The sequence below is a fragment of the Bidens hawaiensis genome, unplaced genomic scaffold (genome assembly GCF_021521415.1).
Source record: "Bidens hawaiensis isolate Kalapana, Puna unplaced genomic scaffold, B.hawaiensis_p1.1 tig00006109_1, whole genome shotgun sequence".
Lineage (NCBI taxonomy): Eukaryota > Viridiplantae > Streptophyta > Magnoliopsida > Asterales > Asteraceae > Bidens > Bidens hawaiensis.
Genome location: NW_027491407.1, coordinates 656,649 through 677,774, shown reverse-complemented (window position 1 = coordinate 677,774; position 21,126 = coordinate 656,649). Strand labels below are relative to the sequence as shown.

At 37.0% G+C, this 21,126-nt stretch overlaps 1 pseudogene across 1 annotated transcript; it reads left to right on the top strand.

Annotated features, from left to right (window-relative positions):
- Window positions 1-14,042: 14,042 nt before the first annotated feature.
- Window positions 14,043-17,909, top strand: LOC143631590 (plastid lipid-associated protein 3, chloroplastic-like; annotated as a pseudogene). The gene is made up of 3 exons (XR_013153390.1): window positions 14,043-14,545; window positions 17,147-17,342; window positions 17,409-17,909. The product of XR_013153390.1 is annotated as a plastid lipid-associated protein 3, chloroplastic-like (transcript).
- Window positions 17,910-21,126: the final 3,217 nt, after the last annotated feature.

Here is a 21,126-nt window from a genome sequence, read left to right as displayed (position 1 = left end):
ACTTATCGGGAATCAATTTTTCAAACTACTAATAATAAGATATAACTAAAGAACACGCACATATGATTTTTCAAACTACTAATAATTGTTTCTTTATGCTCAGCCTTGAGAATGAAAGGGCAGTTTGATAGTTGGTTTAAACGATAAAATATGATTTTTAGTGGGAAACATGTTGAGTCTGTATAAAATACGAGATGAAAGGTCGGGCCATAATCAAGCCTTATTTTTAGTTTGATTGTAGAAAATTAAAAATTTTAAAGAAATCTGAATATGTTATCATACGATGCTTGGGTATGTTTAACGTTATAGTATGCCGTGTAGCCAGTGATATAAACTTAAAACTTGCACTTCTAGTTTTAGTGATTAACACTTCATAAGCGTATGGTTTATAGCCTTAAATCATGTATTGATAGGATGCTTTGGGGTTCGAAGACCATGGGTCTGTATGCAGTTATTCATCTAAGTATTCATATTTCCTAAGTGGATTTATGGATATTTCAAAAAGCCTAAAAAGAGCAAACTCGTAGTTTATTTGCCAAATTATAAGTCAATAAACATGATCACTATGTGCTTTAAAAGTACAAATTCACTACTGACTTAATCATACACGCTTTTAGTCATATGAGGTCCCCGTGCTCGCGCCTCATTACCATTAAGAAACGGACCACACGGGACACGTCATATGTAAACCTACAGATGAATTCCTGCATACTCACCTATGGAGACGGACTTTGGGGTGTTACTTGATAATGGGGGTATGTCATGTAGTGGGGAAAACTAGCTAGTTAGTTGAATAATTGAACCTTAATCGTATCTAATGCCTGCTTGGTAGACTTTAATGCTTAAACTTAGGTGGATAAACAATATCCTTGATCGTCTTAGCTATTCATGAAAAATGTGCAACAAAGTGTTAATATACTATTTATGAGGTTTAAGTCAAGTTGGGGTGGTTTGATCCGGTAAAATCTAAAATAAAACGGGTCTTGACTATGGGTTTCACTAGATTATGTAAACATAATAATAATAATAATAATAATAATAATAATAGTTGGATCTTACTTGTCCGGGTAGAGACAAAGGCATGGGTTTAAGTAGACAACAATATCCATGATCGCAGTTTTTGCATTGTTCTAAATGTTAAGATAACCTAATATGTTTTTAAGACCGTATTTCTCCGATCCTGATTTCATTGCAATTAAACTTTTTCATTGACGAAAAAAGATAAGTGTGGGGATATTTGATATAATGCTAAATATATGAATCCCTTTTATATTTTATTTAATATTTTATTAGTTTTTGTTTGATTTTATTAGAATTTGTATATTACTAACATATTTATATATTATTGGTCCCAGGACTTTTTCATGGTTGAAAATGGCGAAAAATGAGCTAAAATAAGCTAAACCGGAAAACCAGAGGATCTTCTACGAATTTTAAGTCTATGGGCTTAGATTTCTAAAATATTCTATGAATTTTAAGTTTATGGGCTCAGATTTTCAGAATCTTCTACTAAAATTATATTTTGGGCCTTGAAAGTCTATATAAACACCCATAAACTTAACCCTAATCATAACCTGAATACCCTGAAAGCCATATCCGATTTTGTGGAGTTCCAAGGTCTAGGATTGCATCTTTTGGCGACTTTGGAGTTGAAGAATCATTCGGTGGTGCGCGTATTAGTTAAAGACGAAGAACACGGGTTTTATCTTCTGTTTTCTTTCGTTTTCTTTTATATCCTATCCGCCATGAATTCTTCGTTGCTTGTTTTGTTTAAACTTAAGATGTTATGCTAAATTGCATGAACTACTTAGGCTTATGATGAATTTGACTTAGGATTATCATTATGGTTTTTTTGAGTTAGTAAAAGATTTACTTATATTAAATTGATGCATATGGATGCTTAGGATTGTTTGATCAGTTTTATTCTATAGTTTCCTTGATTATTGTTTGTCATCTGATAGGTTTCTATTAGGTCAATTACTTTGTGTTCTTGATTATTTTATGATTGATTTCGCGATAAGATCATAGAAATAATATTGTCAAATAAACCTAAGTGTGCCGCTAACCTAAAATCTATAAAGTACTAGGTTATTGATAGATCTTTATTATTTAATTTTGCTAGATTTAGTTCTTCGTAAGGAGTCCATCTATGTTTGATTATTTATTATTGACTATTAAATAAATTAAATATAGTGAATTGCCTTTGATTTCCGCGCTGTAAGGTAGGATTTCGTATAAAGTAACTAAGTCATAATTAATTAGGTGACCGTAAGGGAACTTGATTTTTAATACTGGTGTGCGTTAAAACTTATTAGAAACCCATAGGTGTCTTCTTGAGAAGGGTCAGGGGTCCTGTTCGGGTTTTCTTTTAAGTGTCTATTTTATTATCCCAGTCCATAACTAACTATTTTCCCGGTTAATTCATAACTAAAATTTAGGGGATTCTAGCCTAGGTAGTTTTCTCATCATCATCTTATTTTAAATAATAAAATCTTGCTTTCATTTAAATTACTTGTTTTCTTAATTAGTTTTTAATATTAGTGTTAAATTAGTATTTTAACTAAAAAAACCTCTCAAACAAATATAAATTAATAATTCGTGTTTGTAGTTGATTCTAATTAGCCAAACAATAATGTATATATGTATATATATGAAAATATATATTTTTAACATCCCATGGCCTACCATATACTAGCAAGCCTATATAAAATAGTTTAAACGTTTCATCAGGAAAAATCATTTTGTACTAGGAATTAATACTATGCCTAATAGCAACCTCGAGCCTAGACCACAAGTAATATGTATAACCTTAAGGAATATAAGACCATAAACGAGTCTACAATATCCTAAGGCATAAAATATAGTTCACAATTAGTTCCATAAGTGCACAAATATGAATAAGGCTATGTAATACCATCCAGATAGTTGTAACAAGTAAAATCGTGTAAAATTGTATTGCGGTGTGCATGCTAGCCTAAAACTTGAAAAGAGTAAAAAGGGCATCATGAACTCACCTGAAACAAGCCAATCAAATAACAATAGGTATGAGAACTTCAAAGCCAATCCACAGTTTACAAGCCTATCGGATTGCACAAAAAGATTACTAACTAAACGTACCGACTCGTTTATCCTACGAGACGTTCTAACATGATTAGATTGACCTAAAGCCTTAACATTACCAAATTAAATTACATCAGCCCCCGAGGCCATGTATTTACCAAAACCACCCTTAGTTAATCCCGGGGACAAAGGGTTCCCAATTTACCCTCGAAAGTTGTTGACTTTATCGAATACGAGCGTTAACGGGTTGTTTATGCACTTAGATACCGACTCAGCCCCGTGTGGACCAAACTTAGTAAAATCACAGGCAAAAAGTCCGCACAACGCTACACGAGTTAGATGGGTCGGTAATTCGCAAGCACGATGCACAAATTACCAATAAACGCGAAGTTGCGCCGTACCGACCCGTTTGAATAACCGACAACCAATTCAGCCCCAATAACATAAAAATATAGTTTTTCACAGCCAACAATCATACGGAGGCTACAACATCCGAATTGGTTGTTAATTCCCTCAAACAACGTGCTAGACGCAACAATTGACAAACTAGACAACCGAAACCTAGTTTTCACTTCATCAACAGTTGACCAATCTAACGAATGCCAAAACTCATGATACTAAATTATATTACACTAGACATACCTAAGAAGATGACGGAGTACGAACTTCAATTATAACAGCCCCGAAAGATGCGAGAAAGGGCAGCCACCGGTTAAGCCTAAAACGAACTTATCGATCAATAACGAATATAACATGCAGATTTTAGAATGCAAAGATGTATTTTATTACATAAGAAAACCATGGAAATAAATTATTAAATTTTTACCAGAGTTGCATAAATATCATAAGTTTATAAAAATAATTTTATTATATTTTTCTAGTGGACACAAAAAATATAAAAATTCCTCCAACACAGAAAGGTATGTGCAGCTATTTCAGTACGCAACAAAATGGTTTTATTTTTATAAAATTCATTACCCAGCCAAATTAAACGATTCCAATTTGGTTTGGTTTCTAACTCAAAATATTAACTTCTACAAGTGGAACCAACCAATTTAGACTTTTCGAAAAAGAGTTATGATGTCGGGAAGACAGACCAGAATCCGTCATCCCGCATCAGCTTTGACACTCGATCTTGTATTCAAATCTCGTCCAAAAATTACGTATTATACCTTTCTAGAAACTAGACTCAAAGTAGAATATCATAGAAACAAGAATAGATCAAAAACAATATATTTTCATCGAGTTACAGGCCGAGCAATAAACGAGTACGAATATGTCAGAATGTGTTATAATCAAAACTCAACCCTAACATGTTCAACAAAGGGTTTAATGGTGAAAAAGAGTTATACCAAGATAGAACCGACCTGGAATTGAAGTTTGGATGGCCGAAAACGGGCTGGTCTTGCACGGAAATCGAGAAGAGAGGGGGAGGGGGCGCCGATCGGCCTAGATGGTTAGGGTTTAGGTTTATTTATTTATTTTTTTTTTGTATAATATAATAACAATAATACATTCTAGCCCCTCCACTTTACTAATGATCTAATTTGTAAGAAAGTTAAGTGAGAAACGTTTACGAGGCCGGCAAGGAGCTCTCGGAAGAATGTCAGGTCAAGCTCGAAAGGTGTACACAACACTACAAGGTTAAACCTTTTGTCGGAAATTAACGGGCGTTACATCGCACGACGCGACGGGTGGAGATTAGCCTCATCGTGATACACGAAGGCTTATAATTATCCAAAAAAATTTTTAGTTCATCGCGCTATGCAATGGGTTCAAATTTGACCCATCGTGATACGCGGCGTGGAGACTACGCATCCATGACACTTGGCACACCACAAGGCGTAGCTAGGGCTGACACGGTAACCCGATAGTCTCATCACACTACGTGATGACCTTATTTTAAGGTCGTCGCGATACGCGACCAGTTCCCAAATCAGCTATAAAGGGGAGGCAATTAGACCTTCATTTTCTCGTCCCAAAATCTTTCCATCTCTCTCACGTGTTCTTACATAGGAGTGTTAGCATAATACCTCGAGTAGTCGTAACCAATCCAATCGAAAGAAGCTTCGTATGCGAATCCAAAAGCTTTGCCTGAACAATGTAAGACTTTGTGCCAGATTGTAAAGTTTCTAATCTCGTGATTATCGCTATGATTATCGGTTTATACTAATCTAGATATTCTACATTGTGTTTAACTAGGTGCTTAATACAAAGAAGATCTTTGTGTATAAATTTGCAAGGTGAGAAATTTGAGTTTTTGTATAACTCACATCTGTATGAGACAACTGGTTTTTCAATACTGTCATGATGATTTTTAAACTTACTAAACTCATGACAGATAGTCCAAATGCCTTCAAAACATTTTCTAAAGGTTTTAATTACGTTACGGTGATCAAGTCTCTGTAGACTTGCGGATTAGTTACTACTTGTATTGTGAGGTTTTGTATACAAAGCTTGCCTAATGGGCTATTACATGTTACTTATTGGACATGTGCTAGCCAATAAGTAATATGACCACAGTCATAGATACGGTCGAGTGACAAGTACCCTTTGGTAATTTGTAAGCAGTCAGATGTAAAAACGTCTTAATATTGTAACTGTAAAAATGTGTCATTTACAAACGAATGTACTCACCAGTATTACTTGTTGATCAAATATTTTTAAAGATGTTTCAGGTAACTTGTTAGAGACAGAAGAATGACGCTTGTGAGCTTCCAGCTTAAATAAGTGTCATGTCACCAGAATAAAGAAATGTGCTTTGTAAATTAGGGCTTATCCCTATAAAACTTATATTTGATAAAAATAGGTTTTAATCCCAGTTTATGAAATAAGAATCATGGTGTTTTTACAACTCTGGTAAATTTTCCTAACTATAGTCCTGATGAATTTTTTCGCCACTAAATATTATAATAATAAACACCGATACCACCGGTCGTGTTCACGCCTCCCTTCCCAGGGTATTGGTTGAGGTAGTATCAGAGCCACTAGTTTAAGCAATATAAGTATTTTAATAATATCAAATCTTAAAATTAAAAGTTAAGGAAAATGTATTAACCTCTGTGTTAACCATATGGATAAGATTCTAACCACACGTGAATATAAATAATATAATTATTTTGTGGAGTTCGTTGTTTTATTGGGTTTTATTTACAACATGAGTTAGCTCGTAGAAGCCTTTCAAAATATATTTGTTAACACCGCGGATATGGAGGTAGTGAACCCTAGTAAAGAAAATGAATGATACCCAGAACCAATGGTATACCAAACACAAGCCCCTGCACAACCAAACCCAACAAGAAGAAGAAGATATAAGGATTGGCAAAGAGGATTGAGAAGAGGAAAACGAGAAAGAAAGATGACAGTCACTGTACCAGAACCACCACAATCAAAATCACAACCATCTCAGCTACAGGCGACTGCACAGATACCATTTGGGAACATGCTAAATAGATGTTTAGCCGAATGCGAAATATTTCAACCAATAACCAATGATATCGATGCAGGAAGCTCAATTAACCCGACCATACTACCCCAAACCCAAGAAAACATAATCCCCCACGATGAACTCATAAGCCAATCCAAGCTGGAGTAATGGTGGACGAATGATCGGTAGTTCCACACAATGATGACCAATCCATACATGCCATTTCAAGCCGAGACATCCAACTACACCAACATGACACCGAAGAACATAGCAGAGCTACACCATTACGGGGAGGAGTTAATAGACACCGACAATCGGCTAAGAAATATTAGGGAGAATATCACCTGGAAGTATTTTGATCGGGAGCCCTATTAATATAATATAACATAATATAATATAAGATATCTATGTTCATTTTCGTAATTTCTTTCTTGTAAAAAAATTGTGTGTAGTGTACCTTAGATGTAAATTATAATGACCTGTATACATACATACACACACACACACATATATATATATATATATTATATTAAGAGTAAATGTCGCAATGATCGACAATTTTGACATATTCTATGCCTATGAGTTATTAATAGCTTGCCTACTTTATTATTTAATTGCGATATTAATATTTCCCTTCCTGTTTGCAAATCAGATGTCGAATGAAGTCCCTCTAACCAAAACAATCATGAAAACAAGCACAACCATGAAAATTCCAATCAAGAAAATTCTCTGAATATGAGTGCCACTGAAAATGTGATAGCTTAGAGAATCACTGATGCAATCCATTTAATTGCTGATGCTATTAGGCAACCCGTAACTGTAACTAGGGATAAAACCGAAAGTAATAAAAGAAAGCCTGAAAATGAGGCTAGTAACATTGTGAATGGAGGAAATAGAAATAAAATTCATTACCTAAAAAGCCAAAAGTCAACAATTGTACTTACAAGGATTTCTTAGCCTATAAGCCAACCGAATTTTCTGGTAATGAAGGAGCCATTTCAGCACTACGCTGGTTAGAAAACACAAAAGTTTTCATAAGAATCAGTAAATGTGCTGAAGAAGATAAGATACTGTATGCTTCTAATCTCTTTAGCAATGAAGCCTTAGAATGGTGGAACACGGTCCTTCAGGCAAAGGGAAGTGACATAGTTTATACTATGACCTGGAGAGAATTCAAAGAAATAGTATAAAGAAAATTTGTACTCCCCATAAAAGGGAAAATATTGCTACTATGTTCTTAAGCCATAAGATGGTGGGTGTGAATTGTCATGGGTATTCGACAAAATTCTTTGAATATGCAAGAATTGTACCGGCTTTGGGTTCGCTAGATCAGTGCTAATTTCTCGCTATATTTGGGGATTACTAACTGAAATCCATGATCTATTAAAGTCAGCGAGACCTCAGATTATTGAGGAAACAGTTAAGCTAGCCAACACCATGACAGAATGATTAATTCGAACACAAGAAGAGAACAAAAATAAGGGCCCGCCCAGAAAATTACCCAAGAGCTTCATACGGATAATAGAAAGAAAAGAGCAGGTCAATCCTATGCTCAGCCTTTCTGTAAAATATGTAGAAAGATGCATTCAGGGAGATGTGTTTTTAAGAAAACTAAGTATTGCAGTTATTGCAATATGGCTGGTCATACAGATAAAGAATGTAGAAGAAAAAAACACATGCTATAACTACGAAGAACCTAGCTATATTCTTCCAGAATGCCCAAAACTGGCAAAAGTGTCTGACAACATAGCAAAGAACGCAGACGGACCTAGGAAGAATGCTCAAGTTTTTCAGCTTACTGCACAAGAAGTAGCAATGATTTCGGGCGTCATTGCGGGTATGTTTATTGTGCATGACGTTTACGCTATAGAGTTATTTTATTCCAGAGTAAATCAAAGTTTCATAAACACGTCTTCTTGTCAAAATCTCAATCAACATTAACCAAACTTAATTAAGTCCGCACGTTAGAAACGACCAACAGAAATTCCACTCATATTCGTGAAGTAACAAGATGACAAAGCTTGAGATTTGTACGCCAACAGGAGAAATGATTACAATTCAAGGAGATAAAGCTTCTAAACCTACAAGGTTCATATCATTAATGAAAGCGGCAAACTATCTAAGGAAGGAAGGTGCAGTGTATATGATTTCTGTAATCATTAGCACCAAGGGAAAGGAACTAAAGGAAATTTTGGTAGGATCGGAGTATGCCGATGCCTTTCCAGAAGCTCTACCTGGGCAACTGCCTGATCGTGAAGTAAATTTAGAATTCATGTGATACTCGGAACAACGCCAGTTGCTAAAGCACCGTATCGATTAGCACCAACAGAAATGTTAAAATTGAAGAAGAAAATAGACGAATTGCTAGTAAACGGTTTCATTTTACCAAGCTCATCACCCTGGGGAGGGAGCACTAGTGTTTTTTGTTAAAAATAAATATGGGTTGATGCGTATGTTTATCGATTATAGAGAATTGAATAAGGTCACAATTAAGAATCGGTATCCAATACCGAGAGTTGATGATCTATTTGATTAACTTCAAGAAGCTTGGTATTTTTCTAAAATCGAATTACGCTCAGGATACCATCAACTAAAGATACAAGAGAAGATATTCCTAAGACTGCTTTTAGAACGAGATATGGTCACTACGAGTTTACAGTTATGCTGTTTGGTCTAACCAGTGCACCAGTGGCATTCATGGGTATGATGAATCAGATATGTAAACCGTGTTTGGATAAATTTGTAATTGTTTTTATAGACGATATACTTATTTATTCCAAAAATAGTGATGATCATGTCAAAAATCGTCATATACTCTTGACACCAAAGTTGTTGGAACGATCCCATTATAAGTTTAGATTAAGATAAGCGTACTATTATTGTAATTAGTAATAATTTCTTATGATTTTCTTAAGGACTTCAGAAGTGCTGATACTTTATCCCGGGCGTCTTCGTGGGCCATATCCCTCTCCGCCTCTGCCTTCTTCACGGTTTGCCTAGCCCTCTCCATATCTATCTCCATCGACACTCATTCCTTAAAAATTTCCCGGCCCGTAGAAATGGCATTAGCAAGATTATAGTTAAAGTAATTAGCCAGATTGGACCGGGAATGCTCGTGCTAGCGCTCGCACTTACTGGGTGGGAGTCAATGGTCAAAAAACTTAAGACATGTGTCCATGTCTGAAAAGCGTGAGTCTGGACCAAGCGTCCATGGAGGGAGGAAGACGGAAGGACCCCCTTGAGTAGGAAGGGTTAAAGTAGAAACTTGTGAAGGTCCTCCTTCACTTCCGGTGACGGAAAAGGGAGGAGCTTGGATGATTGGCTATGTCTGTAGTGCATCCTCCCCTCCCATCACAACTTCTTTCTCAAGGGATTTCCCCTTATCATGGCCATTTGGTGGTTGGGGCGACGGAGATGGAGGAGATGATTCATTAATAACCACCTTAGCGAGACTTGTGGAACACGCAAAGCGTTAAAGTCACAAGTACACAAAAAGAAATTCGGGGATAACTTTTACCTTGAGAGGTCTTGGTGGCAACTTCGAGGATCCTGTCACTCAAGCGAACATTCTTGGGTTTAGGAAGATAGGGCATCTTCTTTGAACCCTCAGGTTGGATAGTGGTGGTAGCCGCCGGTGTTTCCGTCTCTGAAGTATTGGCAGGCGGATCCTCGTGGGTGGAACCCCCATCCTTGGAGGTTTCACCGCCTGAATCTTCTTTCCGCTTCCTCTTGCGGGTAAGATCTGCAATTGCATGCAAAACACCCACATAGTCAGTGGGTGAATACTCTTCATCACAGGACGAAGACTCCTCGCTAGAAGAAAGGAGCATGAATGTCCCGTGTGAATCAACAGTGGTAAGAGGGCGAGGGTTTAGGACATACGCACCTTGGCAATGAGGTCCTCGTTGATAACGAGCTCGAGACGCCCGTGTTTAGGAAAATGAAGTTTTTATTTTCCTTCGTCTTGTCAAGAATGGGAAGTGTCGTGTGCTCACGTGGACGGCGATACATATCGCCACGGACGCTATCCACAAGGACATAAAAAACAGTCCCTTCCGCTGAAACAACAAGCAAATGTTAAAAAAATAAAATAAAAAATATTACAAAACACTTACATCCATCATCCAGAGAAAAATAGGGATGCTCATCCGGAAATGGCCATAAACGGCTCATCCCCGCCAGCACAAGCGCCGATTCAGGAATCAGACGCAACGGGGTCGGTGTGTGGGTCAGGGTCTCAAACCATAGCTCATTCTTGGAATTAGCTACAGTAAGATCCATAAGCTTCTCCGCCAAAGAATGATAGGTCATAACTATAGGAATGGCATCGTCCTTAATCCAGAAAAACTTCGTCTTCCATTCGTGAGCACTCAGCAGGGGGCTTGGTGCCCACGGCTTCTTACCGATTGCGGTGCAGCTGAACCAACTCCCGCGGATCTGGAGCTTGTAAAACACAAAGAATCTGTCAACAGAGGGAATGACACCTTGGGCTTGGCAAGAGAACTCAAAGTGTCTGAGCCTCATAAGCCCAAATGGATGCATCTGGGATATGTGTATCACAGTTAGAACCAAGAATCAGCCCAAGAACCTGGTAATTGGAAACCTAAAGTTACCAGTGGTGAAGTACTCGCCGTATAAGGCAATTTTTCCCTTGGGAGGCTTGTCAGCGTTGTTAATCCGGCGGCCGTAAGTTCCGACTCCCATTCAGGAGCAAGCCCATACAATTGGACTATGTTGTCGAAGTCTTTCTCCTTCCAGTTAATCGGAATAAGATCGACAGTAGCAGGAGGACCCTCTCGTTTACCACCAGCCATTAGGGCGTCTAAAAATTTATCGCAACGATCTATGATTGGGTAATGGTAAGAAGTCAGGAAATCAGAGAAGAAGAATCGCCGAGAGAGGAATGTGCACAAGTAAATGACGAAAGGAAATGGAATCCCTTTTTATACTCATCGCAATTAATGAGATAGGAAGGGGAACAGTAAACCAAAATCCATCGTCCACTAAGCAGTCGACACAATAGGCAGGAACTGACGAAAAGCAAAAGTAATTTCAAAAACAGCCGCCAAGGCACGTGCAGAAACCTTGAAAAAGACGCCTAACAATACTCAGAACAGAACCGTCGCATCATAGCCCTCAAAGTTCACACCCTAGTCTAAAAAACATAATTATAAATGTGCGCACACGGACGGATTGGAACACGCTCATGCACAAGAAAGAGTATTGAGTCCAAAATTCCATCTTCAGAAAGTGGCCACGGAAAAAACAATGGACTGGGGGGACTTATAGAGGTAGGGTAACAAAAGTGACCCACAAGCCCAAGAAAGAGATCCGCGGGTCATTAATGATACCCGCGGATAAGGATCCGCGGACCGCGAGAAGCCCCACACAAGGAAGAAACAATAAAGATTCCTTATGTGGCAAGGAAGAGAAGTTGTAACAATATAGTTCTAGAAAATTGCCATAACATTCCCTGACAAGGACATTAGTCAATGAAAGAGGGACAGCTGGACACCTGATAACAACCATGCACATGGCCAGGCTGTCACACCCTATCAATGCGTGACACGTGTCCATTCAGGTAGAAAAGAATATTCTATACATTGACAACTCCACCAATCATCTTCCCTCATCCCCAGCTATAAATACTCTCATCACCATCATGAGGTATTCATTCACTCTACACACATTACATCAATCACTTTGTACTTTCTCTCATCACAAATAACAGTACTTATTCTCAAGTCGGATGGTGGTTACAGGAAGACCCCCCCCCCCCCCCCTCTTGTCCTTCTCGTAGCGAGACTTACGGTGTCTGTTTTAGAGTCGATCCTTTTAGGATAAGATCCATGCTTATTCAGTAATATATGATTATATGGTATGGTGATTGACATTTGTTGCCTACTTGATCGAGTCTGGATTTACAAGGGCTCGGGATAGATTGAATCCAGCAGTTATATATTCATATACTTTTTTTATACATTTTAGATAAATGTTTAAAAATAGCCGATAAAAGTTTGATGATATATTGAGAGATCTTATTTAACGTAAATAACTTGTATGTGGTGCCTAGGTATAGGCCCAAATATATTATAGGCTACTAGTTTAAGGTTACAGGTTACAATGCTTAAAGTAGAGAGAAATAAGTTGGAGTCGTGAAATCGATCAATGTACTGTTTTGACATATGATATGAATATAACATGATCTAGCATCATGGGTATGTGATTTGAAAATTGTATTTGTAGTGGGCCAATTTAAATAATCATAAAACATTTAGTTTGGTTTTATGTTAGTTTCTATTCTGGTGTTAGCATGTGATACAAATAAACACTTTCTTTGGGAATAATTATACTTACTTTTATTCATTTCAACATTTAAAAGTTATTGAATTTCTCTATTGTTCATAACAGTTAATTTAGGGCAGTACATAAGAAAAATGAGGTAAAATTTATGTAAAATTAATATTGAGAAGAGATCATTCGAAGAATGTTAGGGAATGAAGATACATACCATCATGATGTGATGGTAAGGCGTCTTTCCTCTATTCTATAGGTCGATAGTTTAAATTCTATAATGTGTAATTCATTGGCAGATCATAGTATGGCCCAAGGCTGACCGCGGCTCACCCAGCTTTTTTATTCAGTAGTTTAATTTTTTTAAAAATCAAAAAAATTTATGTGTTGAATCCGTCTCATCCAAATTATTGTTCAAAATCCTTCGGTATATTCATATTATGTTCAAGATCTGCCACTGATGTAACTACATATCGTTTTTACTTTATATGAGTATTTAGAAGTAGATTAGTTTGTTTATTTATTTATTTATTTTAAGGAAACTCATACCATGCACTAACCTACCATTAATGATTTAATGGTGCTAGACTGTTAGCTGCGATGACGACGAGAAAGATGGGTAGGTGGAGGATTTGAGTTAAAATTTTATCCTTTATTTGTATTTGTTAGAATATAACATGACTAAATTCCTCTTAAAACTAAAAATCGAATTTGTGCCACGACCTGTGTATATTACACTCTCAAATAAACTTTAATTTTAACTTGAGTTGGTTTAATCTTAACTCAATTAAAGTTTAGAGAAAAGAGAAAACTATAGGTATGTAAATGAACCAGATAATCACAAACAAGTTCATATTCATTCATTTAACTTTAAACAAACACGGACATGAACATGGACACTTAATCAACCACATTTATGTGTTCATGTTCGTTCATTTAAAATCAAAGCGAACAATTCACAGATATAAATGGAGCATAAGTGAACATAACTAAACAAATATAAACGAACGTAAAGGAGCACAATTGAACACAAACAAATAAATACAAAACATTAAGTAGATGATTCATGTAAAGTTTCATACAAAAATGAATATAAATGAAAGTTCACGAACATAAATGACAAACAAAAGACCTGTTTATGTTTGTTCATCCTTCTCAAACGGTATACTGAAATGAGTCGCCAAGCTAAACTCAATTGACAAAACATACAAACTAATTATAAATCGTAACTACAGTACACATCAAAGTAATACACCCAACAATGTCTCTGGTCTTCTTCTTCCCCAATTCCACTGCCACAGCCACCGCCCCTTCCTCCATTCGCCGTCACTCCGCCACCGCACCTCCGTCACTCCCCATCCTCCGTTTATCCTCCAAGCCCACAACCATTCGTTTATCCTCCACCCCCACCGACAATAATAATAACAGCACAGACCCACCACCGGTAACCGACGAATGGGGCGAGAAATCCGACCCGGAACCCGAACCATTGACCCAGTTAGCGAATTCGGATCCACCCAATGACGATGACGAGTGGGGGACAGTAGATGATAGTAATGGTAATGTGGGTGTTGAGGATAATGGTGAAATTGAAGGCTTGAAGAGGTGTTTGGTGGATAGTGTGTATGGGACTGGTCTAGGGTTTACTGCTTCCGCTGAGGAACGAGCTGAGGTTGTTGAATTGGTGACGCAGCTGGAACGAGTTAACCCGACGCCCGCGCCCACGGATGCCGTGGAGCTTCTTGATGGAAACTGGGTTTTGCTGTAAGTAGGATTATTTATTATCTTTCATTTGCTATAATTGTGTTTGATAAAGGAGTTTGCTCTAATAGGATTAGTTTACTTGGGTTAATGCTGATGCCCGAATGGAAGCAATCAAATGGCTCAATAACTCGGTGATTAAAACCAAAAGCTTTAACGACCCGAATGGTTCTCATATGTGTTCTTTACAATAATAAAAAACTCAAAAATTAACTAAACAATAACCCATATATCTCAACTTATAGGTGAGACTAATAGTTTAACTAAGAAACCAAATAAGATAAAAACAGAAAATTTAAATTCAAATAAAAATAAAAATAAAAAATATCCTCTTGATCTTCCAGTATTAAATTTAAACATACATGCATTCGATCTTTACTTTTGTATTAAATTTAAACATACATGCATTCGATCTTTACTTTAATAACTTTGTTGTAGCTAATTGTTTAGTTGTTAGTGGTTGTAAGAATTGCTTATCCAAACACTCCCTTTGTTGTTGTTATGTAGCTGTCGAACGATATAATTGAAATTATAGGAAAATGTAATAGGAAATTAGAGATTAATGTTTACATGATAAGGTTTGTTATGCTACGATTGCCTCTTTTTGTTCTATAAGTGTTACAAACATTTTACTTTTGCATTTTGATAGATATGTTACTTGTCGGCTGTCACTACAAATAATCTTGAATCCATATACTTTTGTTTAGTAGAAGGGTATAATTGAAATTATAGGACATTCTCATAGAAAGTTTGGAAATAAATGCTTACATGAAAACTTCAATTATATAAGCATTACAAACATATTAGTCTAAGTAGTATAGTACAAATGTCGTTGCTGCTACAAATATTCTTTGGAGTACTCCTAAGTGTATTGTAACGATGAGTTGACAAATGAGGAGCAGGATCTACTATCTGTGTTGCACAAAGTAGCAGTCGCTAGCCTTGTCACAAGAAGAAGGTTTCTTTTTAAGGTCTGACTTCAATGTGAGAATAAGTACTTTTCGGTTTCAGTTGAGACTTGAGAGATTAGTTAATGTGAGTATTAAATGAGAACATACATTCTCTGGTCATTGAGGTTGTTTTGATAATGGTTCTGTAGTCCTTTTTCTGGGATTAAATGGAGCCTCGTACGATATGTCGTATCGTGTTTTTCTTTATGTCAACTGCTCCTTTGTCTACGGGATCATTTTCATCATTGGTGGGATCTTGTATGTAATGTGCCTCGGCATTCCTTTCATTCGTCTGATATTACTGGTTATCCTGTTATAAAGTTGTTATGTCAAGGAATTTGTACAGTACTCGTGATTCTGGGTATGTTAGTCTGAAGTTTAATGCTCGTGCCAACCAATTTGGACGTAGTGGTCCAACTTAGTCCCATTAATCTAGACGTGGTGATTTATAGCAGGTTGAAGTCCTTTCTGAGTGTTGACCGTATGTCCATCACATGGGTGAAATGGTGGGCTCAAAGATTAAATTTGGTATCCACTTTTTCCATGTTGCTTTGCCGAGCTGATCTAATCATAGGGTAGGTTTGGATTTATCCAGGCGTGGACTTGTTGTTTTCTGTCTCTTGAATCTATTTGCTTTTGTTCTGTGGGCGAGTGATAGAACCCGAAAATCGAATGCTTGATTTTATTGGAAAGGTAAAGATAGTTGGCCCGATTCGAGAGGGGCTAATTTCCGGTTTAACCAATTCGAGATGGTAAGTCTCCAATTACAAAATTTGATTTTGATAGATAATACTTGAACGAGGATTACAAAGAAAGACAAACCAATGAATACTAATGCTACTAGCTAGAAACTGATAAAGCCGCCCCTACTTTTCCCCGAGAATCAGGACTTAGGCTAGTGCAAATTTACCCCCTCTTCCATCCGACTATATGTCCACACCTTGTACAAACAAGAACGCACGACACTAAAAGGACAAGTGTCAGAATAAAGCTGCTCGGGAATATGGTCCTGCAATTCCGTTTGCAGCACCATTCGCCTGAGAGCCAATGGGAGCATTCCTTAGTGAAGCAACAAATGAAAGCGATATTGTAACATTCCAGTAAGAACAAACATTCTACACTATATATTTACAACAATGGCTGAATATCAACTCAAGCAAATAGAAAACACGAAATAGGGAGAACAATTGCGATCCGAGCTTCCTATATTTCTAGGGTTTCAATTGTTGGAACATTTTTTTGCTAGTGAGGGTTGAATCATGTATGTTCGTATTTTTATTCTTTTAATCAATACACGTCTATTTCCTTTCTTCTTGATGATAGCTTGACTTCTTATTTCGCACAATTGAATCATTAGTCGCCTTACCTTGTTATCTGCTCACATTTCGTTTAAAATACGATTTCATCAAGTGTACTTATTTGATAGCCTAGATGTAATGTTTGACTTTATGCATGATAATGATATTGTTTATCTTCTTTGAAAATTTTAAAATGCCCCAAAATAAGGACAAAATAGAAGAATATTTTGGATTAAAATCTTGAAAGGAAATGTGGCACTATTTTGAGGATAATATGAACTCGTTATTGTTGCATTTGCATTTAAGGATAATATGTAATTACTAATGTGCTAACCGTTGCTATATGAACTGATCAGGTATACCGCCTTTTCCGAGCTATTACCACTTCTTGCAGTTGGCAATACTTCATTGTTGAAAGTGGAAAAGATTAGTCAAAATATTAATACAAGCACCTATACAATCGATAACTCCATCACATACTCGACCCCATTTGCCAATTTCACATCAACCGCATCTGCAAACTTTGAAATCCGAAGCCCCTCCAGAATTCAGGTACCTTTTTTCTTTTTATGCCAAAATTAAACAAATGAGCGGAACATAAGTTTTAAGAGTTTACAGGTAGAGTTTAAGGAGGGGACCTTTCAGCCGCCAAAGATAAAGTCAAATGTAGATCTTCCAGAAAGTTTGAATGTTTTCGGACAGAATATTAATATTTCACCAGTGAAGAGTCACTCAACCCTTTGCAAGAGGCTGTGGCCAACATTGCGGGTGTAATATCGGGTCAGGCTCCTCTTAAGGTTCCCATACCTGGGGAAAGGACAAAATCTTGGCTGCTTATCACATACCTAGATAAGGATCTGCGCATATCACGAGGAGAGGGTGGACTTTTCGTTCTTGCTAAGGAAGGAAGCCCTCTTTTGGATCCTTAAACCCGGTACTTTATATGATGTTTGTTAGTTCTAGTTCTGGGTTCACATGATTCATTTGTTTTGTTATATATTAGCGCTTGTTACATATTACCTGAAATAAAGTTCATAAGGTCAAAGGAGTGGTTGCAAGCTATATTGACCCTAATATTATTATAGACTCGAGGCAAGCAAAAAAAGGTGCGATGTTATATCACCATAGATGATTTGTATTATCTGTGAATGTTATTGTCGAGTTTTTCTGTTATACGTTAAGGTAGGATGATTCACGATTTGTGAATTGAATGTATCTAACAGGAGGTAGGATGCGAAATTGTTGTTTCATAAAGGCAGTTGTGTCGGTGTTGATGAATGTGTAGTAAATAAGCCTGTTTTCTCATCACTCATTTATGTTATTCCAACAACCCTTTGCTGTTTTTGCAAATATAACATCAGAATGTATTTATTACCAAAAGGACTTTTTTTTGGACGACAATGTTAATCTTACTTTACAACAGTTGGTTGATTGGTTGATTGCTCTATGGACAAGATGTAGATTTAGGAGTAGCCACGCCTAAAAGGACTTGTTTTTAAAATTAGCAACTGATTATATAAAAACATATTGTTACATATTTTAAGATTGTCTGTGTCATAGAAATACGAAATAGGAAATCGTGTGAAGTGATTAGGAGAAATAATATAACGATGTGTGTTCTGATTTTAAATTGATGTGGAGAGGTCTGGGCACGCTCTATAGATTTTAACATTGTTTTTATTCGAGTGTGACAAGTAATTGTAATCTTCTGGCACATGTTCTGTTTTTATAAAATTTTATCAGGTTTCCATTGAGCGTGATTATGTAACATTTACTTTTTTTAACATTTTTTTCACTAAAACCATTTAACTTTGTACTTAAAAGAATTTAACCTACATCACTTTTGCGGGGTGCAAAAGTTAATGGATCACTAATCACGTTGTGTTCATAGTTATCATTAGAGATGTTCATTCAAACCGGTTCCTGGAACCGAACCGGTGGACCCGAACCGGAACCGAACAGGTTCCTACCCGTTTTTTGTAGGAACCGGACGCTATCTGATTCAACCCGATGATCCGTGACCGGTTCTTGCATTTCTGAGTGGGGGCGGGTAGGAACCGGAACCGGTTCTGGAACCGAACCGGTTGGAACCGGTTAGGAACCGGTTCTAGCCGTTGGATCGAATATAGCCGTTGGAAATCGTTTTTTTGGCCGTTTTTTGACCGTTGGGGTCAAAAATAGCCGTTTTTTGGCTCCCCCAAGCACCCCACTACTAGTATAAATAGGTATTTGGTGTCATGGGTTCATCACAACACTCAAAACGCAAACCCGAACGCAAAAAAAATACAAAAAAAACGCTATTACAACGTTTTGAGTTCTCTAATCTCTTGTTTTCTCTTCTTCTATATTCATATTTGTTGTTATGGCTGCCTCACAATCATCGGTTGGTCAAGGTTCCAACGCCGAACCAAGTTTCGTTCGTATTGTACCTCATAATCGTAATCAAGAGATTTGGTGCAATTGGGATTTGGTTGAATTGAGTGACCATTCATTGAAGGCTCGGTGCAAGTTTTGTGGGATTTATTTAAACCCACTTTCGAATTCAAATTTGAAGAAACACATTGAAAAACCGTATTGCAAGGCGTTGAAAAAGAACGTCGATTCGCAATAAACGCAAATGGATTGTGAAGGCGGAATATTTACATACCAAATTGATCGAGTTCAAGATCGTATGGCGAAGTTTGTGATTTAAGAAGCTTTGCCGTTTAGCCACTTCGACAACCCTCGCTTAACCGCCATGATTCGAGATACGCTTCAACCACAATACACTCACGTAAGTCGTCATACTCTTAAACGTTATTGTTTAAAATTGTGGAAGAATGCCAAAGAGGTACTAATTGCATATTTTGAAAATATAAATACGGGAATAAACTTAACTAGTGATGTTTGGTCGGCTCCACATGGTCTACCCGAATCTTATCTTTGTGTCGCCGCTCATTGGGTAGACCCGTCATCGTGTGAAATGATGAGACGCACAATTGCTTTCGAACTCTTTGAGTATCCACATACGGGAGATAATTTGTTTGAAATTTTAGATTATGTTATAAAAACTTATAAACTAGAAGATAAAATATTTTCAATGGCATTTGATAACGCGTCGAATAATACATCGGCGGTTGATAAATTAAAATATACGCCGATTTGCAATGGTGTATTTTTTCACTCAAGGTGTGTTGCACATATCATTAATTTAATCGTGCAAGACGGACTTGCTTCGGATGAGGTTACATCGGTTATAAACAATTTTAGACTAATGATACATGAAGTTTTTAAGAAAAGTAAAAAAAGACAAATGGAATATAGAAAATTTTGTAAAGATACGGGAAGAAAAGCTTTGGGAGCTAATTGGGATGTACCTCATCGATGGAATTCCACTTGCATAATGTTTCAAAGTGCTTTGAAACAAAGAGAAACTTTACAAATGTTAAGACTGTCTTGCCGAGAATGATTTGGCAATCCCCTTTTCAAATGAGAAATGGGAAATTATCAATGACTTATCGACTTTTCTTGAAGTTTTTAAAACATCAACTACGAAACTATCGGGAACGTATTATCCGACAAGTCCCTTGGTTCTTTCGGAGTTATTTTTAATCGTTAACAATCTTAAAGAATTTGAAAATAAAAGTCCAATGTTTTCAAACATCATATTACCAATGAAGTTTAAATTAAAAAAATACTTTCTTGAATTGTCACCGGTTTTTACTTGCGCCGCCGCTTTAAACCCAATGTTAAATGTTACGGGGATTGAATGTGTGATAGACGAAATTTTTTCAGCCTTAGATATGCATGAAGTTGACCCAAACTTTTCAACAGAGGCAAAAAATGATTTTAACTTGAATTTTAAATTTATGTATGACTTTTATTTAAATAAATATGGGTCAAACATACGCATGCCTATGCCGGGGGGGTCTTCATCAAGTTCAAGTGCTACTAGAGTACGAGATCCCATGATTAGCCTTATGAACACCGTTCGCAACGTAACGGCTAAAAAACAAAGGGGTAACACCCTTTCAAGCGAACTAGGAAGGTATAGTGCAAATGATTACTCTACCGGTTTATCCGAAGAGGAATATGGCACTTTTGATGTTTTGGCTTGGTGGAAGGTAAAGGAAACCGAGTTTCCGATTCTTTCCACCATGGCCCGTGATTTACTAACCGTCCAAGCTTCTACGGTAGCTTCGGAATCCGCTTTTTCTCTTAGTGGCAGGGTAATATCGGTGAGAAGAACAAGACTAAATTCGGAGTCGGTGGAGATGTGCATTTGCTTAAAGGATCACTTGGACTCAATCGATCGTATTCAACACGTAACCACTCTCGAAGATGAAACACCACTTGA